This window comes from Harmonia axyridis, chromosome 1 (genome assembly GCF_914767665.1).
Source record: "Harmonia axyridis chromosome 1, icHarAxyr1.1, whole genome shotgun sequence".
Taxonomy (NCBI): domain Eukaryota; kingdom Metazoa; phylum Arthropoda; class Insecta; order Coleoptera; family Coccinellidae; genus Harmonia; species Harmonia axyridis.
In genome coordinates this window covers 39091975-39117172 of record NC_059501.1, presented here as the reverse complement: position 1 = coordinate 39117172, position 25198 = coordinate 39091975, and the positions used below count along the sequence as shown (strand labels likewise).

General features: G+C 34.7%; 1 protein-coding gene across 1 annotated transcript in view; it reads right to left on the bottom strand.

The window, feature by feature from the left end:
• Nucleotides 1-25198, bottom strand: part of LOC123671355 (nephrin) — a 494576-nt gene that overhangs the window by 244409 nt on the left and 224969 nt on the right. The window lies entirely within an intron of this gene.

Below are 25198 nucleotides of genomic sequence, written 5' to 3'. Positions count from 1 at the left end.
TTTACGACCACAGACGAAAAATTGAGTAATTTTCACGCATTTTTATAGACGCACCTATATATTCCCGATAAGGATGAAGTTGTGGTAATTCGACCCAACTATTGCGATCCGACTTTAGTTCATTTTTCAACCAACAGGATAATCCATTCTGATGCATACGGTGTCAGCATAAGTCTTATACGTTCCGTAAAATACGCCAGAGGTATTTAAATTTCCCTCCTGGAAAATGGAACTGACGTAAATAATGGCCGGCGCAGAATGTTCGAAATTATTAAACGGTCGGCTTTCCACGTAAAAGGATCGCAACGAATTTGAATGGATGTCAGGTGATACGTCTCAGGGCCGGTCTTAGGCTTGGGAGGCCATGAAAGTAATTATTCATGTCGGACTAGGCCTGGATGGCATCAACTTTGAATTCTGGATGCGATTGAGAAGACTTGGCTTCCTTGGTTGAGGAATCAGAAAACAAGACTTTCAACCTCCTATAAGAACACAATTTTTGCTCTGCGGGTTCACAACTTGAAAAGTCTCAAATCATATAGAAGACTCGAAGGATCAATACACTGAAGATTTACCATCTACTAGTAAATAAATATGTAGGAATATTAGAATCATTTCAGACAAGACAATAGATTTTCGATATACGATAGTTGCATGTCACTAAAAACTTATGAAGTATTTTTCAAGCCCTATTTATATTCCTGCTTCCTACAACTCTATATTGCGACTACCTCTTTCATCTTCATGATTCAACATATGATAAAGAGAAAGTTTGAGAAATAATTTACTGAAAAGTCTTTATGATCCAAGAATTGATATATTGGCAACAAATCATTGTAAAAGAAATTTATTCCCTTCATCCCTATCAAATTCAATTTTGGATAAACTAGTTTCAACTCGACAAGATCGAAATTTTCCGAATGAATCAGAAAAACACTCAAACGATTACACCTTCGAAACCTTCATTACTTTACTATCATTATTTCCAATTGATGAGAGCTTAGTCACTGCCAATAAATTGAAAAAAATACAATTATTAAAGATATGTTGGAAAATAAAAAGTAATCGAAGAGAAGGAATGAACCAAAAACTCCCAGACATCAGTCACCACATCTTATATCTCAAGAAAAAGCTATCTTCCATTCTTGAAAGAATTCATCGACACTGAATCCACTTGGTTGAAAGTGAAGCGTTCCACGCACTAAATACCTGATCAGTCAGAAAGAACTGTCCCAAAAATTTTTTACTTGAGCTTGAGGGAATGACCACGCAAACGATCGACCGTATTGATGGTGAACAGGTTACGTAGACTAAGACCAACAGCAAAAATATCAAGTAGACGAGTTGCGAGACGCTGTAAACTTTCGAGTAGCGAAAAATCCGGATCTAGAACCGGGCTTCAAACGGAACTGACGAACTCGAGTAGCCGCGCCAGTTGAAGGATCACACCTGCCAAAGGCTTTATGAATCACAAATATGGCCCTCTTGGATTTATTCTCAGTATGGAGGATCTGATCCGACTAACTCAGGTTGTCCGTTATGATCACCACTAGATCACAACGGAGCACTTATCACCATTACGAGGTAACAGCCAGTCTAGACACCACTTTTCGAGTATCCCCATCTCGAACTTCAGAAGTACTGTCCGAGAAGAACGCTTCGATCCATAAAAGAAGACGACCACGAATACCAAGATGCTCCAATTTGTGTATGAGGCGCTTATGGGGCACATGGTAAAAGGCGCGAGACGATTTTACATGAATAATATCGACTGATACACCCTTACCTAGGGATCTGGAGTTGACATATCCGAGGAGATTTGTAATGACCAGGGGGCCTGAGAGAAAATCGTGAGTTTCAATTGAGGTTGAAAAAATCATTCGGTGGATTTGGATCATTCGATCATTAATATTCCAGGCACCAGTAGAAGAGTAACATGTTTTACTTCAAGTATCTAGGTCCTTATTATTTCGACTACTAGTTACACGAAAATGGTCAACGCTGGAACATTTCAGCAATATCTTCTTCGCGACAAGTGTCAAGCTTTGACATTTTAGATATATGTTTGAGATTAAAACTTAGGCAAAAGGTTGGTCATAAAATTGTTCGCATGAACAACTTAGTCGTAGTGTTATTATAGTGTTCCTGAATGTTTTATGAATAACGGTACATGCTTTAAGCGCGAATTTAAGACGATTTGGATAGTCTGAACCATTGTTGAAGGTCGTTTAAGAGATATCTCTTATGAAAAAATTTAAACTGGTAATACTCAACGCTTCATAGATTTTTCCATGTAAATTTCAAGGAATAATACTAAGAGAACGATCTATACTCGTTAAAAATCAGCAGTGCAGGTCCGGACTGACATAAATTTCTTGATAGATAAATTTACGCATATGAACTACATTGAAACAAGCCATTTGAGAATACTGGCCCACATCCTCATTTTATCTAGCATCAAATCATTATGAATACAGACTGTTTATATCTGAATAAAGCGTAAATCGATTTTACACAATAATTAATTGCTAAAATTTCACTATATATTATTTATTTCTCTGATATATTCCGTACTTAGCACAAAAGAGAGTGTTTGAATTCTATCATGCAATTTCATTTTTAGTGGTTTCGATCTAGTGGACAATATTTATCCAAAGCTTTGTTCTCATAAGAAGAGGAAGAAACTGAAAAACGCATGTCGTTATATCTTTTCATTTTCGGAATAGTAAAAATAGTTATTTATGCAACAAGTGCAAAAAGTGAATGTTTATTGCACTTGACAGAAATTGTCAACACGTCGAGTGCAATGAACAATTTTTGCACGAGTTGCATACAACATTTTTTCTACGTTCATGCAAAAAGCAAAAAATGTACAATATGTATCATGAGGTGTGGTCATAGTACAGACAGTTTGTTTATGTTTGTCATGATGACAGCACGTTGAAGTAGAATGACAGATGAGTGCAATAGAAACTTTATTGCACTAGTGCAATAAAGAACTTCTTTTTCCACTAAGTATAGTTCAATAAAGTTTTGATTTTTGCATGAATGTAGAAAAATAAATAAATAGAGAAATTTAATTAAATTTTTTTATAGAATCTAATTGTTTGCTGAGAAAATACAGCAAATTTGTCACTATTGTCTGCTATTTTCACTTCCAATGTGAAATATCTCAACACACGAAAAAAATATGAGATTATCAATGTGAAAAACTTGGAGGAACGATGCGATACGGCATGAATTTGCTACCAAATTCCATGCAGATATGTATTTTCCTGGAAAAGCTCTGAAAGGTGCTCTTCGGACGGATTTTTTTATTGAATTTACAGATTCTTCACTCCAATATTTGAACTGTGAAAATTTCATGGAGAGATTCCGAATGTTTTATTGAAAATATTGAAGCAAAATCAGTTTCTCACGAGTTTTTGAGTTAATATGAAATAGAAATATTAGGTTCTCATTGGAAAAACATAACTTTGTATTATATCTGAATAAATTATAAGAAACGGATTTTATCACATAAACATCGGATTCTACGGAAATTGTCAATTTGAAAGAAGTTCATTTTTGAAGAACATATTTCGAAAAGAAGAGATTCGAAAATGTACTCTCCATCTCTCACTGCTATAGAGATCCTATCATTTGCAATCAAATTTAGACCACCCTGTAGATGATGTTTTACTGAATGTTACATGAAGACTGGTAGTTAATTAGAACTGAACACTGATCGTTTTCCTAGACATATCTCATGAAATTCACATGAAAGTTCATGAAAGCGTTCAAAAGTTAAGAAGTTTTTCATTAAATGCAAAAAAAATTATATCTACTGAATCTACATGAATTCCTGGAGTTATTCATGAAACACCCTTGTCTATACCTACTTCTATTAAAAACCAAGCGATAAATAATTCACAGAACACTGCTGAGTAAGCTTTATATCCAGGTTTCCCGGTTATTTGAAATCTCGAATCCTTAAATATATGAATATATCATCCTGGTTTCAACAATTCAATTCTGCAGCATAACTTTAATTCTCAGTGGGAATGGAGGACTACCAAATAATTCTCCATCGAATAAAAATAATATCTCGAAGGAATTACATAATGTCTATCTGAAATCCCTCTCAAAATGCCATCATTCCATTATTAATAGTAATTCGAATATGGTTTGGATGAAACCAAAACTTTTCCACTAACTCGTTCCCGACTCCAGTTGGCTCGAAAGCTCTGAAGTAAATTTCCCGCGGGCATCAGAATATCCTACTTCGGCGCCCTCTTGTGATTAGCTTCTCTTTATATCACAGAATGATTAGCTGATGTTTGTTTTGGACAAACATAATTTTGAGTATGTATACAAATATTTACCTTTCTTGTAGTTAAATTAATCACATCTCTTGTTCATTTAAAACTTGATCAAACACCCTGATTAATTTTCTATCGGTCTAACTAATTGGAAAAGGCGTTAGTATGGACAATCCCTCCGACAAAATCAAACATTTTCACGATTAAGGTCGTTTTTTGTGTTTACCCTCTATTCTCGTGTTGATATAACTCGAACTTCTAAGTTATGGATGTCATGAGGTGACGAAGGCTGATTAGAATCTGGAATTCTCATTCATTCTATAGAAATTAGCGTACTCTATTGCTGTATAATTCTCTTATTTTCGGTGGAAATGTTTCGAAGAAATAGAAATTGCATCAATTCAAATCAGGAACAACTTGAAATAATATGATATTTGACTTCATTTTATACAACAATGTGACCTCAATTTTATATTTGGATGTACCAATTGAGAGTAAATCTTTGTAATCTGATTCAATTGGTTACCGTTATTGTAAAGGGATAATTTCCAGATAATTGGTTCTTTTCGACTATATATAGAGGGCATTCCTCAATTACAAGTATAAACGAATAGGCATTGAGGTTGACATTATACAACATGTTAATTTATTATGATGTGAACCAGAATGAATGAACGTCTGCCAAATATCCGTTGAATATTTTAGGAAATTAAATGGTAAGAATAATATTCTTTTACAATCGATATCCAAATTAGGCATTTGCGAAGAAAGTCACTTATGAGAGACAAAATTAAAAAAAAACGCTGTGATGAGTTCATTATAGCACTGTTTTTAGAACTGTTATGAACTCGTTACGATACTGAAATAGAGAAAATGTAATAATAGTTGTAAGATTTTCTGTGACAGGGTATACGTATACATCTGTAGAAATGAAGAAACAATAAGAAATCTTCATTGAATAAACTAGTGCTCAAAAAGTCCTGGTGCTGAGTCATGTCACCACTTGAATTTGGATGAATGAAAAATTTTAATTTTTGTAATATTAAAAGCTGTAGTCAACAGATCTGGCAGCTATACACATAATTTTATAAGGTCCACAAAATTATACTCAAAATTATTTCAGTTATTTCATATTCATTTATATTTGCAATTCAATGACTTTTTTGTGTAGAGTTTACAAAGAAATAAATTACTTCGATGATATCCATGAGAATTTCTAAACACGATAGATATAAAGTTCACATCAATTTTTTTGACCTTGTTCATTCCAAAAAGCGATAATTTTCACTTCAGCAGATTTTATTCTCTTATAGTGACGTTAGAGGCTGTGCTAACGATGAGGGCTTGCAAAATTTCCTGATTCGCGATCCTCAAATTCTGAATTTTTCACGTACATTCTGCATCATCATCCTGAATCAGCGTCGCTGTGATATCGATCCTCCCTAGGAATCACGATTCTCGTAGCCCCTGATCTGAATTCCATTAAGATCCTCTCCGTGTAATAACTTGTTTTGTCACAATATTATTCTCTGCCGGTAAATATTTAACCAGCCAGCTGCCTACATTATTGTGACTAAGGTTTGCTTCGGCTGATTCTCGCATGTACAAGGAACATCGTTTGTTGTAGAGATAAATGGCGTATGTAAGCATGAAAACAAGGAGCAATTACTGAAGTTCAGGCATCTCTCCTGATATCAGTTTTGGTTAACAGAAATTGGAGTCATCCAGCGTGCCGATGAAAGCTTTACATATGGGGTCGGTACTGGAATAACATCTGTTTACATCTTTGGGTTTTGAAAATTATCTTTGTCGAATTCAAAGTGATCGAAACTGAAAGTTTTCTTCTTGCATATTTCGAACAAATTTGGTTCTGAAGAGAGACGACCTATTGAATCTCTATTTAAGATTTCTTCTTCCACATTGGTTTTCGTTTTGTGATTCTTTGGTTATTCTCTATTCAGTATTCCTTAAGGATTTTAAAAGGCGAAAAAGATAAATGCACAAGAATTAACCAAGTTCATCATTATTGTGGAGAAGACAAATATCTGACAATAATGTCAATACCACCATGACATCGGCCATTCTTGAACATCAAAATCTATAAAGTTGTGCAATCAATTTCTAAGATAATTGAAGCTTTACTTACTCAAAACTCACTCTAAAAATGTTAAGATATATTCGAAATGAATAGTTCGTTATAAGTATACTAACTGACAAAGAAATTGCAACACCCAGAAAGAGCTATTTGAATTTTAAATTTTTGTTTGGTAAAACATAGATAGTACAGCAAATGATTGAAATTATTACAAAAAAACGAAGGGTTTACAATTTTTTTTCAAAGAATCTGTTAAATCATGTATTTGTCCACCGCGATTATGTATACACTCCCCAACACGTCTAGGCATTAATGCAATAAGATGGTCTATTTCTTCTTGAGGGATGCTATCCCAATCTTCCTGTACTTCATGTCTCAGAGCCGCCAAAGTCCGTGGAGGCTGAAGTAAATTTCCAAGCCTTCTACCCATGATGTCCCAAACATGCTCTATGGGCGAAAGATCGGGGGATTTGGGTGGCTGTGGCAAAACATTCATATGGGTCGCTTCGAAAAAGTTTAAACTAACTCTGACAACATGAGGTCGGGCATTATCTTGCTAAAATATTGGATTCTCGAGCTGGTTAAGGTAAGGAAGAAAATATTGCCCCACTATTTCTTGAAGGTAACGCAGATATGTCATTTTAACTTGAATGTGCAATAGCACCCCATACCATAACGCCGACTGTCCGGTGTACATGACGCTCAACATCAAACTGAGGTTCACGTCTTTCTCCCCGAAGTCGTCTAACCCTCCTTCGGTCATCATGTGCACCCAAGGAGAATAAAAAATTATCAGAAGAAACGACCTGATGCCATTCTACATTCCAATGTAACTCAGTTCACTGCTGAGCTGAGTTACAGGATGGCCGTGTTCTCCTAACCACTCATCAGCCAAAGATCCAGTTGTCGCCAATCGGTCTCTATAATGGCCATAAGTCTTAGACGTCGATCTTGAACTTCATTGGGGCCCCTTCGACGTCCGATGCCTACTCTTCTTCGATTTTGGGCATTATCAAACCACGCTTGACAACATCTTATAACAGTAGTTGGATTTCTGTTCGTACGGTTAGCGATTTCTCGAAATGACAACCCCGCCTCCCGTAAACCAATACTTCGACCTCTTTCAAATTCACTGAGCTGGCGATGAATTCTGCGTACACGTGCTTTAGGCATTTTAACAACAACTTAACATTGACTTTGAATCTCATCGAACAGCTGGTTTGTTATAAAATTTAAAAAGGTTGCAAAAAACAACTAAAATATTCAAGTAACAAAAATTGTTCACATGAAGAAACTTTCACGATTTTTTTTCGAATTCAATCATTTACTCCTTGCTATACTATCTATATTTTACCATTAAAATTTTCAAATTTAAAGAGCTTCTGCTGAGTGTTGCAGTTTCTTTGTCAGTTAGTATATTTCATCTTTCAGATTAATAATAATATAATAATAATAAAATATATTTGCATCAGAAATATCTACAATATAAATTCAATATAATAATCACAATAATGAATCAAACACAATATTCTGACACAAACAAATAAAGAGGGAGAACACAAAGCCTCTGCTGTCCGTGTTATATCCCATCCATTCATCCATGTGTCACATGATAATCTTAACACTTAATTATGAAAAAGTTGAAATAAAATACATATACACTATAGCACACATAAACATATACATATTTATATACTGACGTACATACCCTACTAAAGAAATAGAAATATAAACAGCTAGATAGGAACAATAATGAGCAGGCAGACATACAATCATCCGTTCTTTTTTTTTTTTTTCTTTAGTTAAAGAAGTTATGTATATTATATTATGTATATATTATCCACAGCAAAGTAGTAAGAAATAGGTCTAAGAAAGATAGGAGGATCAGAACACCCCCACAGAGGAACTTCCCTGGTAGAGACCAGAGAACCCAACCTCAGAGGAAATGAGCATTTTTCTGTATAAGCTGTCTCCGGTTACTCAGTAAATATGACTTAACCTTATTATATTATATATTATATATATATATATATATATATATATATATATATATATATATATATATATATATATATATATATATATATATATATATATATATTATATTATATATTATTATTATTATATCCTTCTTATTATATCGTATCATCCGATAATCGATAGTTGACTTGATCATCATAACATTCAGTTAGGTTCGTTAATTAAGTTTCTATCCTCAATTTTTTTTCAAATCAATTTGTTCGCTCCACTATGAACTATCGAACGCATCACTCGCGGAATCAATCACGCAGGAAACTGTAGCACAATTGCCGTTATCAAAACGACCAATTTGTTCACGCGAGTGAACCCATCGATATGAACGCTGGAAAGTCAAACAATTCCGAAATTAATTGATGTTTCAATTATCCACGAGAATGGTATATTTTCTAGGTCTGCAGGGAAAATTTCAATACTTTGATTTCAGTTTAATGATATGATTTATATATTTGAAAGGGTCTGAACAGCATATTAATCACAAAGGGAGTTCTTTTATCGAATGTAATAATTTCTCCTCTGATTATTTTATTGATTTTACTCTTGTTTCGAGATGTTAGTGAAGCTAATGTTCTATCAGTAACCGAGAGAGAGTAAGTAAGAAAATCGAGAAAAGCACCGACTTGGTGTTAGGAGCTTTTGAGTGTTCGTTCTTTCATGAGCCTAGTGGAGACCACACGACTATTTTTATATATTAGCTATTATTTATCTGAATGAAAAGTTCTGTTGAAACTAAATTTCAAGCTAGCCCAACCTCTTATCATAGCTGTTCACCGATATTTCAGTTGAATTTTATATGGTTATTTTCTGCAACAACTTGAATATGTTATTCAAATACATGAAAAACTGAGAGTTTTTATGTGCAGGTCCCCTACACAAGTAAACAGGGCTGTCGCTAGCCAAACTGCCGCCCTAGGCAGAGACAAAATTTGTCGCCCTAACAGAAGTTTTACAGAATGCTAAAACTGAATTCTTATGAATAAATGATGGAATATATGAATTGAATTCAGGTTTCAGATTCTTTTGCTGAGTTTCGACTTCATAAAACACTCGAATATTCATTTTTTTCTTCAATATGATTAAATGAACCATTATTTTTAATTCGAATATATGTTGCAGACATTCTTGATGGAAAAACTTTTAAGATTAGTGAATTTGACGAAAAAAATCGTTTGTGATATTCGTTGAAATAAAAAAAAAAATTATTTGATTAATTTTTTCAGTATTCTAGTTTTCTTGAAAAAAGTTGATAATGCCGCCCTCCGTTATTTGCCGTCCCTCTAGAAACCCTGTGGTTCAGGTTCTTCTGCTCAGTTTCGACTTCATAAAAAGCTTTAACATTTTGTTTCCTTTTCTTCAAGGTTATCGAGCAAAACAATCGGATGAACCATCATTTTGAATTCGAATGCGCCCACGCCCAGCACTAGTTAATTTGATATAAAAAATGAAAAATATCAAAATACAATTGAATGCTTTACAAAATAATAAAACTCCTTATATTTCTTAAGAAGAATAAGCTTTGAATGGTGAAATGAAATCGTTTTTCGTATATTTTGCTTTCCATTCTGTGCAATCAACATTCTGATTATTGAAGAATTGAAAACAAAAATAATCCACAAGCCGCCCCAAATGGCAATAAATTCGGGAATGTTTATTAGCAAATCGAACGCCGACAAAGTGATGAATGCGTTGGTTTTTTAGCGTCAACTTGTAAACAACACTATGAGGGGATAACGCAAAATCTGGTTATTTATGATTATAATGCGGCACCTTTGATGGTTTTTGATTATTATTTGTCGGTATTTTTCCGAATCAAATCTCATTCGGTACTTTCCATTTCTACACATGTGATATTTGTTGACCGAGCTTGAAATGCCGCCCTTGAAATTTGGCGCCCTAGGCGACCGCCTACTCTGCCTACCCCCTAGCGACGGCCCTGCAAGTAAAGATAACCAGCGACTATAGAGTTTGGGTAGTGGTTACTTTGGCAGGTAGCAGTTGATAAAAGTGTCTCTTCTGAGGTCAGCACCTTGTTGTGGTGGAAGGGCTCGTAGTAACTGCCTGCTTTAAAGTAGACAGTGGAACTAAGACTGACCAAAAACTATGCGTGGCTAATCCCAGCCTGCTACATTCCTGATACCTCAACAATCCCATGTTCCCCCAAACACCACATTTCTGCCAATACCTCGTCCATCCCTAAGAACATCTCCATATCTCTACCCTTTCAAGCGACAGTTTCAAGCAGAACGAGCAACACGAGAAGTAGAGCAGTCAGCTAGCTGGAACCGATAAGACAGAGGCCATAAAAGTAGGTGGAAATCATTGACAGATGTGAAAGAACGAGACACAGGAGGCCAATAAGGAAGCAAGAAGATGCCAACTTTTGGCTATGTGTACGTGGTAGAATAGGGGCTACTTATGTTTAAGGACCTCAAGTGTAATTCTCGGTACACTATTCGAGGAGTACCTATGACTTTAATGACCTTGAATCTTAGGAAACGAGGATAACGAAAAATTATGTTAGTACTCTGCTCAACCCCACTGCTCACAGACAAAATTACTAAACTCCCTCTAAACACCCCATTCCTTATAACTTCCCTGCACAAACTGAGGCTGATCCTAAGTTGTGAGGTCTCAAGACCAGGGTCAAGAGGTGTCTCCTCCTGGAAGATTAAGTTCGAAGGGAGGAGGCTTGACGACCAAGTCCATGCGGGGAACTACCTCAGGCTTGAGTTCCGTAATCAGAGCTATGAGGGAACCACGGAACGAGGGAGCTCATTGACGGAAAGTTGCCCCACGCTTTCAAGGCTACCTGTTGAATGGCTTTACCACCAGAAACGAATTGCTTCTACCCTATCTCACACTTCCTAGGGTAGGACAGCGTTACACAAAAACGGACATTCCGCCGTAGAGTACCAAACCTTGGTGAGCCGGCCGCATTGAGGCTGAACCCGTAAGAGGAAGGTTGGAGTCTTTGGAACCTTTCAAATGGAAATGGAGGTTTTTAGTGAGTATGCCCTTCAGGAGAGCCTCACACTAGCCAGCAGGTGCCGACAGGTGTTTTACATTTGTCGAGATTTGTTGGTTGTCCATGCAGTGGATTTCCCTTCATAAAAAAAAGGCAGTAGAGGTGTAAAAACTAGTACAATCTTTTCTGATAGACAAAAAACGGCTACAAGATTTTCTGTATTAATTTTCTCACTTTTATCAATAATCAAGTCAGAAAATTGTTAAGGTGGATAAAACTTTATGAATAACTTACAACCATTTGAGTTCGATACTTCACTTAAATAACTCAAATTATCGGGAATTCCTTTTTTCGTTGTTTCATAACTCGACCATTACTTATTCATATAGAATACATTGGGTCAGCGATACTTAATAATAGTTTTCCTGAGAGACATGCCATAAATATTCGTTTCCGAATTTTGGCAGGCTATGAAGAATTTTTATATTGAAAAATAGCGTCCGTCCACTCTCATAAAAAAACTTGGACTCTTCCTCACTTGTTGCACAATATACTATTTTCTACAACTGAACAAATTCAAATAATACCAATAAGGTACCTGATTCAATTCAAAATGGCCTTCGCTGACAGCATTTCATGCGTTTCCATAGACACTTTTCAGAAGCCCATTTTCATTGGTCTACAAAGTGAGGTGTGGACAAGGTACCGTAAGGAATAGTATTTCTCACAGAATGAGAAATAAATAGAATAACGCTACTTTTAATAGCAGTTGTAGAAAAATCCGATCTCTAATTAATTTTGTTTATCAGTGTAGTTCTTCTTATAAGTGTGAAATTAGTGCTTCAATGAATCAGGACCTTTCCGTAATAAAATCGACTGAATTAAATATCGGCACACAAACAAGTTCAAAGCCAACTTTTCGATTCGCCATTGGATGTCGCTTTAATTCTCTCAATATCAAGAGCCCTAGCAACTTATTCAATCCGAGTTGGAGAGTATTGTGTAATTTTTTGGATTCGCCCGAGATGAAAGTAGAAATGCCATTATTACGAGGAGACCCCCAAATGGATCTGGATGATACTATGGCTTGCTTGATTATAATCCCTGGGGGTTGGAGTAAGTTGAAGTTAACATTGGATCCGAGCCCAGTTCAGCAATTATGAAAACCTCGCTTCCCTTATTTATTATTTCCTCCGGTATATTCTATGACTATTTCCAGTGAACTGAACGTGCTCAACGCGGAGTCAAATGTGTTTCGTAATAATATTATGCAAACATTGGATGGTTAATGTAAATTGTGATTCAATTCATGAGAGCGTACAGATGACAAGCTATTACACTGGTTTCAACGATACTGAACGCTTAATATCGTGTATTCAGGAAGTAATTTGGTTGAAAAATTATCGTAAACTGCGATAGATGTGATTTATGAACTAGATATTAGAGTCAAATAGTAAATAAGGTTATCCCTCTTTCCTAATTAGAGATGACTTCGATAGGGATGTTGCATATATTCTGGAATTGCTTTTGATTTGTATATAAGCCCTATATAAACACGAAAAAAAGTATTTTCATGGAAAAAAATAGGAAATACCAATAAAAAATACGTAAATAAAAAAAAGTTTTCAAAATTCCCGCTGAAACGTTCCAATTTGTCACGGTATTATGGTGACGTCACTGCATAGTCACCACCATAGACAAACTAACTAGTTTATTTATGATCACCACGTGCTAACGGTCTGTCAAACTGAACTAATATCAGCTGATATTGACAGTCAAGTCGGTTTGATTATATCATCTGACGTTCTAAACCATAGATAAACTAGTTCTAGATAAGATTAGTTTGTCTATGTTCTCAATGTTTCAGTGCTATGACATTGCCCTGATTGGCGTTCGCAGTCACGTGCTAGCCGATAAGAATTAACACAATTTAAATCAATTTTATTGAATTGAATTCGAGAATTTAGTATTTTAAAGAAGGGCTTTAATATTGAAAACCTATATTCAATTGATTTTATTATATTACGCAACATCCCTATGGAAACACAAATTTCACATGAAATCTATGATTCTTCAAATAACAACAACAATATTTAAAACCCTGTAAATTGAACTGCAACATGTTAACTCAAGAATGTGAAAACACCGAATATATTGAATAGATTCGTTGAAAAACATCTTTCTCTTTTCAGGATGATCTTTAGAGGTTTGTTCTGTGCATTTTAATGTGGAGCATAATCTTTCTGGAGAGGATGTCCCTCAATATATAAAATTTGTTGTATAATGTTCTCTCAATAACACGGCTTATCTAATGTTCTGACTATTTTAGATGATGGTCTACGACTTCTAAATACTTGATGGATGATGTTCTCTTCAGTGTTGGACAAGAGCAAACTGATGAACTGCATCGGAGGAAGTGCACCCGCAGTTCCGGGTGATTGGGTTGGTATTTTTTCATGTGCAATTCTGCCCTATGTTTTACGCCTTTCCAGATATAAGAAGTAAAATTTACTGTTTTCTTCTAACAAATGTTGAGGTTTTTAGTGAAAGAAACATTATATAGGTACGTTGTAGTCCTGGGTCTGTTGAAGCGAATTTTTCACCAGCATGGAAGAGATGCTAATCACTTGGTGCCAGGTCAGGACTATAATGTGATTGCAAAAGAATATCCCAACCAAGCTCCCGAAGATGGCCGCTTCTGGGCGATTGCTTTCTTCAGATGGTCCAATAGTTGACAATACAGTTTCGAGTTAACAGTGGTGCCGTAGGGGAAAAGCTTTTGTAGATAATTCCCTACCAATCCCACCAAACACTAAGCAAAACCTTCCTGGTAGTCAATCCTAGCTTGGCCTCCGTTTCCACCAACCGTTTCAAAAATGGGTCGATTTTGTTGCGATTCAGCAGCGATTCGCAGATGGAAATTCGGTTTATGAGTTTTTTTTGCGTTAACTTGTGTGGTACCCATACATCGATCTTCTTTTGGAGACCAACCTCATGAAAAAGTTTCCAAACAGTTTTATTGTGTGATCTTTAGTTGTTGGGCAATCGAAACAGTACTTACATGACTGTCGTTACAATGTTACAGTGTCTATGGTTCTATCGACGTTTTCGATTGGCCTTCAAATTCTTGGTGTATCTTCGATATTGAAATTACCGAAATGAAAGCGACGAAATCGAAATTTTAGCAGTCTGACTTGCATTTTCGACTTTATCGAAGAAAAACTGTGAAATATAGCATATTTTCTCTTTGCTATATAATGCTTTTTGTAGAGCAATTCTTGAATATTTTTCCTGTGTTTGGTGAACTCATTAAAACAATCACAAGCTTCTCATTGAAAGAGTTCAGAAGAAGTTTTTGAAATATATTTCTTTCAAGTTTTTGTGCCTTCTAGAGTGTTTTCAGTTAATCTTTCTCGTCAGAAAATGAATATGGAATCTCTGCAGAAATAATTTTCCTTCATAAAATTTTGAATTTTCTGGCTGACTGTCCAGATGTAGAACAGAATATGTAAACTATTCTCCATGGCTCATGATGTTGATGTTGGCGAACGCTAATGATGGACTGGACTATCAACAGATATTTTTCAAGATCCAAAAATAGTTTGCCTGACAAGGAATTGTATTAATGATGGGTTTTGTTGAAAAATGGTTATATATCCTTTAATTATTAATGAATGAATAAATGAAAAATAGATCCGACCGAGATCAATGTCAAAAAAATACCCAGTAATTCCGTAACAAATGATTATGAATTTTTGCATGGAGCGGAATTGTTACTTTACGTCTGGAAGTGAAATTAAAACTCGGTCGGAACTGTTGTTACGGAATAGTAAGTTTTCCGCTTTTCACCTTGAATTTTCTCTGATTTTAATGACACGAAATTTTGCATCAAGTTTGAAACTGTTAATTATTCTTATTTGTACAAATAACTCAATTCTAGTTGCATCTTTCAACAAAGCAATTATTATGTCCATAAAAATTGAGGAAATGAAACTATTTTATTTTTTGATCATTTAGGAGAAGTTTCCGTCAAGTAGACACCAAAACAATAAAAAAATCAAAAATGAAGAAATCCTAAAAAAAAATTATTTTTTAATTTTTTTTAAATCTCTGATGTTTTGTTTATATACCTATCCGTGATAATTCGACTAAAAAAAACACTGAAAATTTGAATTCACTCGATCTTTTATTTCGAATGTGTTCGTTGTGGCTGCCGGAACAGAATTTTTTTCTATAGTTTTGTTTCAGTGAATGCAACCTAATTCTCCGAAAATATGTTCGTTTCGAAATTGGGAGAAATAATAGCGACCTGTTCTGTAGAACAATTTCCATTCATTTCTGCCATATCTATTGTGAATCATTTCAAAATAGAAATACACGAGACAAAAGACAACGTTGAGGTTGAATTCCAACGTTTCAATCATTTTCCACTATTGCAAATCCTCCTGTTATTTTCATCTGAACTCAATATCTGTAAAATTTGCCAGATCAAATAGACAGATAGCGAGATAGTATTCAGATTCCGGAACGTGGAAAGGTATTTTCTCATTATCCATCTTGGAATATTTAAAGTGGAAAGGAATTGAAAGGGAGCTGGGTAATCCAAACGTTAGGAACTGTATTTCCTTCACCGTGAGATTCGCTCGACGAATTGTTTCTAGATCTCAGAGAATATTATGAATATTTCGGGAGGTGTTTATTTCATTTTATCGAGAACGACGGAATTACGGAATGATACTTTGTTACTAAGTCTCCTGAATTTGAGAAATTTCAATATACCGAGAGAAAACGTTTGACGACACAGTAGAACGAGTCAATTCGTATGATGCTTAATATATCTCTGTTTTCAGAATGAACTCACTCGTTCTTATTCACTGAAAGCTGAAAATCATCTTATACGACGGAACATGATAGCCAAAAAGAGCTTATCTTAGCGTAACCATTCGATACATTTTGATATTGACGGAGAATAGTCTGTGACTTCCGGAAAACACAGAAAGAATCTAAAATTCGATGTTTTCATAACTAAATTTGATATTTCAAGAATTGTAATGAATTATTCGTAATTGAAAATTGTATTGGGTTATGCATTTTCCAACAATCCCAACGAAAAATTAATTATAATTCATGAAATGTAAAATTTAGTTAGTTTCTTTCTATGTTTTCCGGAAGTCACCGACTACTCCACATAGTGGGGAATTGCGGTTTTTCCTCATTCAAGGTTCTTCCTCGATAACTCCTCGGATAACTCTTGAAGTATTCATTTTAGGTATATGGTTTGCTTAAGTAGCCCTCCCTTTTTTTGTACGTAGAATCGACTGAAGTAATCAAAAATATAAATTCATGACCTTGTAGATTTTTGGTCCAAACCGCAAAAAGTCTTATAATACTACATATTTGCAGAATCGAAACAAAAAATTTTTCTCGTAAAAAGCTTTTTCTGCCTAAAAATTGAAAAAAATGTGAGTCCTCATCGCCACCATTTTTTCATCAGAATCCCATTAACTCACCAACCGTTCGGTTTTCAATCAAGGTATGGCATATTGCCGAAATTGTCATCATAAACGCTATATTATGATGCAATAATATACTGGGTGTGCCTTTCGAAATAAGGAAGTAGTAGTCTGTTTTCGGTATAACCGGATCTGAAAATATTTTAGGGATGAAGATCATTGTCTCAAACCGCAATATGCAAATTTTCAGCTCAAAATTATGATTAGTTTTCCATGAACGTCTAAGAGGCGATGAATCACACTGTATAGGTACATGAAAACAACATTCTATTTCCGAATCTTAAAAAAAGAGTTTTTGATTACTATTCAAGGTATCTCAGAATATTTTTTCGGGATTTTTCCTTTATGACTAGGGATAGAGCGATTCTGTTGTATAAAACTTCTCATGACAGTACCTAATGAACTCAACAACAAAAATATATACATATATTCAATTCAAGTCGTTTAAACGTGATGCCCTTACATTATAACCATAGATCCACTTTTTATTTCATATACATTATAGATTTACAGATGTTTACGTAGAATCCAATTTCTTTTCAGATTTCATAGTTACCCATTTTATTATTATTTATTTATTTTTCCATTCTGTTCCACTCATTGAGAGCATTATCAAAATATAAAACACTTTTTTGAATTTCTCAAATTCATTTGCGATATGATTTTTTTTCCTTTTGTCTGTAGTTGACCATAGTGAGGCAAAGATTAAAATAGTCTGTTGAGTCTCTCTCATAATTTAGACAGATAGTTCTATTATATCTCAAATATCACATGTTTTATTGAAGGAAATAATATAAAAAAAGAAAAACTACTGAAGTTCAGAACTATTTTACAGGGGAAAAATATATTCTACACGGTAGAAAATTGTACGTGCTTTTCTAAGGAAGCTGAAATTATTTTGAAATGGAAAATTTAATTTTCCATTAAAAAATGTAAATGTAAAATGTAAATTATTGAATACCTGAAAATAAAATTGTATTAACTTGAACTTTCACAATTTCAATTAGATAAACAACAATCATTACACTTTAAAGCTCAGGTTCAACGTTCCATATTATTGAAACGTGTGAAAAAACAAATCAAACCATATTGTGACAAAACAACGTTGTCTACTTTGTGGAACTTCAGATTCATCATTATCCCATTCATTATGAACTTCCTACCATTAAATTATTAAACACCAAGTTGGTAGATTATCAATGGATTACAATTACTCTTTGCCAATTTTAAGAACAAAAAACGCTATTCACATTTTAATTAGTAAATTTTTTTGAATTTTCAAATTTGTACAACAATAAAAAATCATAATTTATACCATATAAATCAGAATCTATGCGGCGAGAACAGGTCTATTCTAGAGACGATCTTGAAGATGTGACTGTGTGCAGCACCTGTGTGACAAACAGGATCCCTGGCCCAAGCTGCTTTTCCTTTCAAACGTGGTATGTTCAAGCCTGGATATGGTCCTTGATAAGCCACGAGGTTGCGTCCTGGTCCTGCTAAACATCTAGTACACCAAGATTCTGGTCCGCATAAACTTCCCAAGAATCTTCTAGGATGGCCTGGAGGGCTTGAGAGAATGCCCCTGAGAGCTCCTGATACCCAAGTGTTGTACACATTTCCTCCCATTTCCCAAAAAGAATTGAATTATTTCACTGGAATTTTGAAACGCAATTTTAAAATGACACAATTTGTCAAGTATCTCAAACGGGTTACTATTGAAAATTTAAATTTTATTTGCTCTAATCAGCGAACGCTGATATCAGCATTCTCCGATTTTATTCGTACATTAAAAATAGTAATGTTGTTGTGTAATAACGGAATTATTTGATGAAAAAGTATTCTTCCTTATTCAAGTAACGCCTGTTAGAAGTTTATGGAGAGAGTTTGTGTTAACATTTTGCATTTTGGGATTTGAGACAATGATTTTTCTACCTCTACAACTTAGGTTTATACCGGAAACAGACTGCTACTTTCTAGTTTCAAATGGTACACCCAGAATATTAATGCATCATCATTTGATGATGATTTCAGCAATATGCCATAACTTGGGTGAAATGTCAACGGTTCATGAGCTAATGGTATTTTTATGACAAAAATTTTGGCGACTCACATTTTTTTAAAAATATCTCTGCAGAGAAAGTATTTTTCGAAAACACCCTTGTTTATTTTCGATTCTGTTAATACGTAATACGTATTATTATTGTATTAACTTTTAACCAGTCGCGGTGTGTCGAGTCGATGACATGTAGTGCATTGATGCAGGAAATGTCCAACATCTCGCTTTGTATAACTTGACTTGATCATTTAGAGTCAATACGAATCGTCACCAAAAGAAATTTAGTACGCTCCAATGACGATACATTCCGTGTGCAAAAGACTTTAGGCAAATCGTTGCAAAGAGAAGCAATGAGAAGGAACCCTTCTTCTCTCCTGGAAAGTTTACATTGAGACCTGCTCAATTAAAAGATTCGAAAAAGAAGCGAAAAGACGGTCTTCAAAGCAACTAGGAGTCCCTTCGCCTTTCGACTCCTTACAGAAATGGACGACGAATAGGCAACGATTAGATTTCATCCGAAATCATATGACGACACATGACACTTACTTCATGTGCCAATTGCGCCCTACAGACCATATACAAGGAAATTTCTAATAAAAGTGTAGTGACTCTGTCTGCTTACAGATGGCGTTATGAGTTTTGCGACACACTTACTTTGGCCTTGGCAGATATAAAGGGATCACGGCGTTGCAGAAGAGTCACCTCTTCACGATGGTGTGGGCGGATGATGTCTTAGGCAAAGATCGCTGAATAGCCTATGAGTCCGCTGATGAGTGCACCAGCGGTCTCGGAATGAAATACCAGACATCTGGTAGAGGGCGCACCTCTTATTTGGCTTGAGAACCTCCCGCCAAAAGAGGTTTAATTTTGAATAGCTGCTATTTCGGCAGCTTTCACTTTGATAGATGTCATCTTTAGAATGATAACAACTCAGTTCGCAAAACTAAAGCATTTTGAGAGAAGCATTAGTAGCTTTTGGGACAAGCTAGTAATGTGAAAATCGAAATCATGTGCGTTGCTTAACAGGGATCACCACCACTTGACTGCTCAGTTCAAAACAAAATTAAAGATATTTATTCTTACAAATCATCGATTTTAATGAGGTTTGTCGATTCTCAGTCGATCTTGGGAATTAGCTATGATTATAAATTTTTTGAGTTCCTGAACTTTGTACGAAGCTTGAACTGGGAATTTTCTCAGGTATTCTACATCGATAAATTTTCAAGTTGGAACATTCAAAAATCTTAAAAAATGGAAGATCTCATAAAAAAAGTTGATGGTTTTGAAGTGAAGAAGTCGATTTATGCTTCAACCTCTTCCATTTTTATCACCCATGTAGATAAAGGGTGGATTTACTTGGGAATTTTAAATGGAAATACCGTCTGAACGACCTCAATGTATCCGTTTCATTAACAATTCTCATGAAATTTTTGTCGAAAATTATCAAACTATTCGTTGAAACGACGGAAGACGTTCTGCAAATAAATACAAACGGCTTGAAGAAGGTTCGTACTAGATTTCAAACAAAAGAGATTAATTCCTACTTTTTCTTTCAATTGATGAATTCTTTCTGATTAATGTGGTGGTATTGTATTATGAGCCAAAAATAATTATTCGTGCCATTTCCAGATGAATAATGACATGACTGTTAGAAATTCGTACATTATTTCCAATTATTCATAATATAATTCAATCCATATCATATAATCATCAACTATGCAAAATCAATTCGATCAATTTCCTTCAATGACCAAAATTGTTTGTATTCAAATTAGTATTTACGCTGAGATTGTAATTGATGAAATCAAAATTCCCTTCAAGTCTGTTCATTTAACCTTATTGATAAACTGTGGAGTGAAGAATTCCCTTGAACTTCTGAGTTTGGTTGTTCAGTTTGTCTTACCAAACCCATCCTAAACTCAAGTGTTGTTTTAAACCACATAAAAACAACATTTTTTGGTCCTTCGAGCCGGATTGATTAGGGATTTACGACTCTTATTTCAATCACCCAAACCAGCGCCAGTGGAAAACTCTCCAGTGCCACATCCAGCGCCCGTGAAGAAATTTCCAGAGCCACACCGCAAGAATCCTAGAGATGAAAACAAAAAGTTCAGCAGGAAACATGAAAATTTTATGTAAATGATTAATGAAACGGATACATTAAGATCGTTTAGACGGAAAATTCAAATTCATTTATAGAGCCATCTTTGACGAATCGTGAAAAATGTCTCATAGAAAACTCAGTTTTTTCAAAAGAATACGAATCTGCAATAAAAAACAGTAATTCCCAACTGAAATTACGAAATTGTAAATGTATAGTAAATGGCAAAATCTTTCATTTGAAACATTTTTTCGTAAGATGTTTCCTTTCCGAGATTTTTGACGGATTCAACTTGATAAAATCACCCGGTAGTATCACAAGAAATCTCAATCCATTCGAATTTGATGAAATAGAAATAACGATTATTTTTCTTCAAAATATACTTGTCCAATTTATAAATTTCATGGTGGTTTCCATGTTTCCAAGCTATCCATTCAGTTTCAGATTCATTTCAAGAATGAGTCGCTAACTTCAACTCAATATAATGGAGAGTAACATTTAGTAGGTGCTCCTTTCTGGTTATTTTATTTTTTGTTTTCAGAATAAAGTCGTCAACCGTTGGTAAAGAGAAAGGATGGAAAAGATTTTGTTTGGATGAAGAGGGAGTCCTTGAATATGAATGTCAGCTTATTTTGTAAACAAATACACAAAGCAGTCACTGCACCTATACGGGGAGGCAGAGTTTTTGCTGAGGTTTTTATTTGTGCTCTTGTACCATACGTTGAAATGTATGATACCCCGTTTATATTTCCTCTGCTAATACTGAGATTACATCCACACGCTTTGTTGTTCGAAGTTGATAATTTTTTGTATTGCTCTATCTCAATAGAATATATATACAATATTATTCTTGAAATTCTTTATAATTCCGATGAAGTGATCATTTTGAAGCTTGAAAGTTTCATTTCAAATGTTAATAAGTCATTTTCGTAATAATGAAAAGATTATAGGCAATTTTTTTTCAAACTTCTTGAATTCTCTTCATTAAGTGTGTAGCTTTTCAATGTTATTTCACATGAAAATAAATGATTTGATTTTGATCGAATTCTTCAGAAGAACTGGATTTCGAAAGGCCCTTATCTATGGAAACCCTAGTCAAATTGTGCCCATTGATTAACCTACCCTGAAATTTTGAATTCGAGTGTCATCGGACGGACTGAATCTAATTCGAGTCAAACCTCGTTAGAAACAATGATCGGCTCAAAATTTGAAAATTACAGACATTGTGACGAAATGATATATTACTCAAAAATCATACACAGATGAAACATTTGACACCGCGATTTCATTCTGACGTAAAAATCATTGACATGCCAAACGAGAGCTCAACTGCGTCATTGTCCAGTCTGGCTGATATTGAACAAACGTTGAGCATGGACTAATTGCTTTTCCATTAAAAATGTTTCATCGAATCATTCGGCTCGTAGTTTTAAATATGATTTATGTCAGCAGCTGCCACGGGTAATCTAATTCGAATGATGGAGTGTCAGAACGATCGTTCATTTGTTTAACTTGCTGAAATATTATAGCAATGTTTGTTGCAATCATTTTTACGTCGAAAAAGAGAGGTAGAGAATGGCACCCCAGAGAGGATCAACGAATTGACACTATTCGGTTAGGAAGCACGTTTGCAACGCTATCATGTCTGAAGTAGGTACTAGTTTTCGGCAAGAAGATGATGAACAAAAATACATAGGTATTTATTCTTCTGGCTAAGGAAAAATGTGGATGACAAATTAATCCTTCTCAAAATTTATTATGCACTCGGTGATGTTTCAATTGGCAGACCAACATCGCTTCACAATTGTATTTTGTTAGGATTATACTGTGTAACACAAATCTTTGGTTTTGATTATTATCCTAATCAAATAATTTATGTATTCAATTTGGGTAGGGGAGGATCCAGCATTTCTTCAAAGTTATACAGTAGGTATTTTTTTCCATTTTTCAACAAGCAGCATCGCTTAAGGGGGCACGCGCCTCCTTCCCTTCTCCCTCTGTATCCGCCCTTGAATTTGAGTTACCTTTAAGGCAACTTTTGTATACCAATTAGAATCAATTATTATAGTGTATACCAATTATACACTAGTTGATCGTTCAATAAAAAAAAATATGAATCGCGTAGATTAAGGTATCTACTCACGAAACGGCGACCTGACGATTAGCTCAAATTGATGTGACGATCGTGTATTTCAGATTTTTCTTCATTGTTAACAAATAGAAGTTATGTCATCAAGGATGGAAAGCGATTTCAGCCTTTTGGTGAAATATGCAATGATCAATTCGCACATTTGCGGCTGTCTGTCCTCGATAACTTCACGAATTCCATCTTTAAGGCCTTGAATCGATTGTAGATCATCGACATAGACCAAAAAAAAAAAAGACTGAAGGTTTTAAATCACAAGATCTCGGTGGCCAATTGAGATGATCTTTTCGAGAAATACCATAGCTAGGAAACACTGTTCCGATTCTTCACATCGCTAGCTCAACAAAGAAAGAAAGAAAGAAAGGTTCAACAGGTTAAATGTTTCCAACAGCTTCCCCAATGCAGACCGAGAAGTTTTTCTGTTTTCTTCACGACGTGTTTCTGTTTTGTGAACTGTGACTGCAGAATCTTCACCATTTTAAATAAAGAAAATATCTGAATATAAGGCATCCAATCAAAATATATGTTTTTCGATAAATCTGCAGCTGAAGAACTGCATTGAAAAACATAGGTCGAATCCTAGATGAAGCGAAATATTTAAAACCTTCATTATTCAGAAACGCCCTGAGATAGAGAACGAATCAAAATATTTACGATCTGATTTCCGATATATTAGTGGTAAAATGATCCTTCTGTACGAGAATTATAGATTGTTTCCTCTTATTCACAGAATTTTTTTGGAATTAATGGAGTATTTCCAAAAATACCGTTAAGTGATTTTTTCATTGAGAATGTGGGTAGGCTGAATAGTTTTATGTAGCACAAATTTGAAAGATAATAGATAAATCAGTGGCAGCAGAGTTCTGAGTACCAACATATAATAATAAAATAATAACCATAAAATCTGTGCGAATCTGAGATATTCTCGCACGGTTTTGTTGTTCAAGATGGACGGATTAGATAATTAGAGAAAGATTCTACAATCATTGTTTATTGAAAGAAAAAACCACCATCATCAATTAGAAATAACGATTCTGAGTATATGAGAAAAAGTTAATTATTCTCACGATTCCATTTAATCAAGACTTTGAGGAATAACATCATCTGACCTTTAGTCATTTGAACATAATCGACAGTGATTTTATACAGGGTGTTCCTAATATAGTGATAATAATTGTCTTTATTGGACAAGAGTTTAGCTGACGCTACCTTCACACTACTTAAATGAAAAGTCAATAATCCTGATAAACAAGGAAAAAAGAGAATTATATTCCGACACTTGAACTGAATCGAATATATACAAACGAAAATTATTATAGACTCCTCGGATCATTCAAAAAAGTCCTTCAAATATGGGCCTGCAAACTCTTTTCGAAATACAAGGAGTTAATGCTTCATTTTGTTCGAAATTTTGTTTCTCATGGCACCTTCCCTTGACAAGATATCAAACTTAAATTAGAGATAGATATTCCAATTCAAATTATGGTGCAATTATGAATGCAAATCAACAGGGTGATATTTTTTCTGGAAGAGTGCCCGATAGTTTACAAAAATGTAAAAAGGAACTAAGGTATTAGTTCCGAGAAAAAAATTTTAGACAATTCTCTAGTAATCCTCAGGAAAATCCAAATTATTATGAAGACCAGGTTAGTAAGCTGTGATGAATAAATTAAGTATTAGTTTTGGTATTTATTTACCTAATTTGAAGCGATGATCAATAAAGATTCGATAAACTGATCATGACAAAGAAGTAGGACAACAAGAAACAGTCTGTATCTCGAAAACAAAGTATTTGCGGGCCTACATGTTTACAGGACATTGTTATTAATTATGCAAAGAATTCCTTATTTTCCTTTGGACCTTCAATTTAGGCACACCTCTTATACGGATCCTTTGGTATTGGGATGTTTGGGTGAGCAAGAAACTTCCAGAGATACTGTTAAGTTTTGGGAATACACTTGAACTGTTCTCTGAGATGAGA